The sequence below is a fragment of the Scyliorhinus canicula genome, chromosome 8 (genome assembly GCF_902713615.1).
Source record: "Scyliorhinus canicula chromosome 8, sScyCan1.1, whole genome shotgun sequence".
Lineage (NCBI taxonomy): Eukaryota > Metazoa > Chordata > Chondrichthyes > Carcharhiniformes > Scyliorhinidae > Scyliorhinus > Scyliorhinus canicula.
In genome coordinates this window covers 46000469-46004617 of record NC_052153.1, presented here as the reverse complement: position 1 = coordinate 46004617, position 4149 = coordinate 46000469, and the positions used below count along the sequence as shown (strand labels likewise).

At 45.5% G+C, this 4149-nt stretch overlaps 1 pseudogene; it reads left to right on the top strand.

The window, feature by feature from the left end:
• Window positions 1-2755: 2755 nt before the first annotated feature.
• LOC119969892 lies at window positions 2756-3526 on the top strand (annotated as a pseudogene).
• Window positions 3527-4149: the final 623 nt, after the last annotated feature.

Here is a 4149-nt window from a genome sequence, read left to right as displayed (position 1 = left end):
TCATTAAGTACATGAAAAGAAAAGAAAAGAAAAAGAAAATACATAATAGGGCAACACAAGACACAATCTGTCCCGTCTCGTTCCTGATCCTTTCACGCCAGCATCACGTTTCTCCCTATCTACTCCGTCCAGACCCCTCCGGATTTTGAATACCTCGACCAAATCTCCCCGCAGCCTTCACTTGGATCTTACAGAACCCTGGGAATGTGGACAGGGCTGGTTGAAGCGAGATGAGGTTGTCAGCCTGGAATGGGCCATAAGGTTGGGCAACACTGAGGCTGTGGTCTTCAGCCTGGCAACACTTGGGAAGGGGGGAGGAATGGGGGAATCTGGCAACATTGGGGACAAGGACTAGGGTCTGGTAAGGCATCAGGATGGAAGTTCTGACAATCTTGCAATGGGATCTAGTATCACCGAAGAGTGCACAGGCTGTCAGTTCATGGGAAGGCATCGGGATGGAGGTTCTGACACTCCTGCAATGGGATCTAGTATCACCGAAGACTGCACAGGCTGTCAGTTCATGGGAAGTTTGTGACCTTGTTATTTTGAGGAGAAGCTGTGGAACCAGGCAGGTCTTGAGCAACTGGAGTGTCCGTTCATTCCTCCTTTCTGTGTTGTGTAAGCTGATAAGGCGGATGCCTAAAGAAATAAATAGTCAAAAACTTGTGCGCCTCTCTTTTCTTTCCATCTGAAATCTCCAGTATGGAAGGATATCAGTCTCCATTTTAAACCTCCTCGTAACAAGTGATCGAAAGCTAAAAGCAGAGTTACAATATCAGGATTGGGCCGACACCATTGCTACCCACTCAAATTGAAGGAACCAGGCCGTGGACAAGGTTACAGAAGGAGACCTAAGCCTGATTTGCATACCAGAGTCACATCTTGAATACCATCACTGGTGATGCAACTTAAATCTAATAGTACTTGTGGAGAGGCCCGATCTGTGGGATTCCCGGTGTCTGATCCAAGGTGGGAACTTCCATCTCGCCAAGGTAAGTAGCTCCTTTAACTGTTCTTGTGGGCCAGGAGGACCAGTGTGCTCAACCAAAGTTACTTAAGGAAGCCTTCAACCTCCTCGAGCCCTACTCTCCAGCCCCCTACTCTCTAATCAATCACCAAATTCCCCCATTTCCCAATCACTAGCCTCTTCCACTCCTCAATCACCCTGATCATCCATCAGGTTACCAACAAACTCCCCCGAATCACCAACTTCCCCCTAGCCTTCCCAACTACTATGCATCACTAAGTTGCCCCATCACCAATCTCCCATTTGCACATTCTCCCGTGTCTGCACGGGCCTCACCCCCACAACCCTGAAAGATGTGCAGGATAATTGAATTGGCCACTCTAAATTGTCCCTTAATTGGGAAAAAAAAATTAAGTACTCTCAATTTAAAAAAAGACAATCTCCCATTTGGTCTCTTGCCACCAGTGTTCCCTCCTGGTCGCCGGCCAGGCAGGAGGTGGCTATTCAGTATATTGATTAGCTCTTGACTTTAAGATCAACTGAATCAGTTCCACGTTGTTGGCAGTGCCAGATTTTTCAGCCAATTTTAGCCACCTTCTCTGCATATTCAACTCCGCATTAATATTGAGGCCATAAGGTCTGGTGACACTGAGCCGAATCCTCCGCTCCCCAAGCAGAGGAAGTGATGGCAGGATATTTTGGAATGAAGAAGAAAACCAGTTTATTAATGGCAGGGAATGTGCTTGGAATTTTGTTTTCCTGACTTTCAAAGTGGGTTAAAAGCGGGTCGCATTTCCTGGTCAGCATGTCGGAAACTGCATTTGCATTCATTAACACATCATGCATGTTCATTAATAGGTCAGCTCGCCAGGATCAGGTTCCCCCTTCAAATTAGATTCCCCAGCAGCAGCTATTTAGTTACTGACCTATGTCAGGGCCCTGTAACACAAACTGAGCCAAGGCAGGACACAGGAGGCATGGTCAGTGGAGAAGGGTAAGACGGAGGCAGCTCGGGAGGGTGAAGGACCAAAAGGGCAGGGTGAGAGGGGCAGGACTAAGGGGTGCGAAGGACCAGAGGGGAAGGGTCAAAGACTGTCTGGTGGGCAAGAGACTATCCAGTGGACAAGGTTACGAGATTGTCTGGATAACAAAGCCAGATTGTCTGGGGCAAGTTTAAGAAACTGTCCAGGGAATGCGGCCACACTGTCTGGGCCATGTGAGTTTGCTCTGCATGCCCCATAAGTCTTTTATTCCCAGACTTGGGTGGGGACGGCCTCTCTGGACAGTAACGGTCTTGCACATAATTGTGTGTAAATTCTGGTAGGTCATCTAATGCATTTGCTCTAGGGAGGTTCGAGTCATGGTACTGTGGCATGGAAGGCACAGGCACATTCAGGGGAAGCATTTGAATCTGGCAAGTTGGTAGTTCTAAAGTTATGGGGAGGTAGTGGATGGTGGTTTCTGAACATAAGGGTGACCTCAAGAAGTGGAAAAGTCAGATTAACAAAGTGCATGGGGACATCACCATTGAAGGGAATGGGAGGGGTCAGGAATATCCACATGAACAATAATGGGGCCAAGGTAATGCGCAGAGGCTGAATGGTTCCAGGATGGAGTGGAATTAGGAAGCAGTGCCTGAAGAGAACGATGGGAGGAACATGGTGGGTGATAGGGGAACATTTTAAAGTGTTGGTCACACTCAGGAATATGAGAAGCACTATCTTCACCTTTACTAAATAAAGTTGGAAAAACAAGCTTGAAAAAGCAATATATGAGGGATCTCAAAGAATGTGGGAAGAGTTCAGGACTACCATTTTGGGCCGAGTGAAGGTGCGGCCTATTAATTATTTGATCAAACCATGGAACAAGGCTCAACTGACTCCTGGTTTTGAGGATCAATTATCCATTAGGAAATGGTGCACACCCGCGCAAGAATCTGGGTTTTTTCTCTTCAAGGATCCTGAAAGTGTCGACAAGATATTGAAGAAGGAACACAAACTTGATGGGAGAGTTATTGATCCCAAGAAATCTCAGGCTATGAAGGACAAGGAGCAAATCAAGAAGATATTTGTTGGTAGCTTGGACCCTGATTGTCCAGCAGAAAAAGTGAGAGAATATTTTGGAACTGTTGGAGATACTGAATCCATTGAACAACCGTTGAACACAAAGACCAACAAGAGACGAGGATTCTCTTTCATCGCATTCAAAGAGGATATTCCAGTGACGGCAATAATGGAAAACAAATTCCACGATGTTGGAACAAGAAAGGTTGAAATCAAATTGACTCAACCTAAGGAAGTGTACCAGCAGCAGCAATGGGGAGGATAAGATGGATTCACTGGAGAGGAAGAGGACAAAGTCAGACTTGGGGTCAAAGTTATAACAGTAACTATTGGAATCTAAATTATGGAAATTATAACAATGGCTGTAACCAAAATTATGGTGGATTTGGTGGCTATGACTACTCAGGATTGAATTATGGCTATTATGGTTATGGGTAGGGATATGGTGATTATAACAGTCAACCAGGCACCTATGGTAAAGCTCCTAGGAGAGGAGCAGAAGCAAGTGGCCAAACTCAGTATAGGCCTTACGCGATGCCTTGGACCTTTCTGGAGCTCTCCATGAATAAGGCAGCAACAGTGTATTAAAGCAAGAGGGAATAGACATTGTTTAAAACTCTTTCAGAAGTGAAGAAACCTATCACAGATTTTGTTTCACATTATGGGCAGTGTTGGATCTGGTGGTCAACCATGCTTTTTCTTCTGTGTTATAACTCGCACGGGCCTCACGGGGTATGAATGTTCCATTATCCCGTGGAGCTTGCAGAATACGAGCTCCCTCGATAAGGGGGCGGGGGACCCTTGACACAGTTCATGTGCCTTCATATGAATAGAGTCAGCCAGTCAGGCACTTTCTACAAAAGACCCAGTAGGAAACTACTGCAGCTGTACATAATAGTTAACGTGTCACTTAAAATAAGTTTTATTTTCTCTACAACTCGGTGTGGACCCCTTTTTTACCCCTTTCAAAACTTTGCAATTTTTAAAATGTAAGTAGCATTTGACGGTGGCATTTTGTTTGTAATGGGGACAAAATTCTTGTCCGAAGTTTTCAAACTAATATAATGTACCATTTAGTTTTACTGCTGGTGAGCACATTGTGGATCAGTATGGCAGATG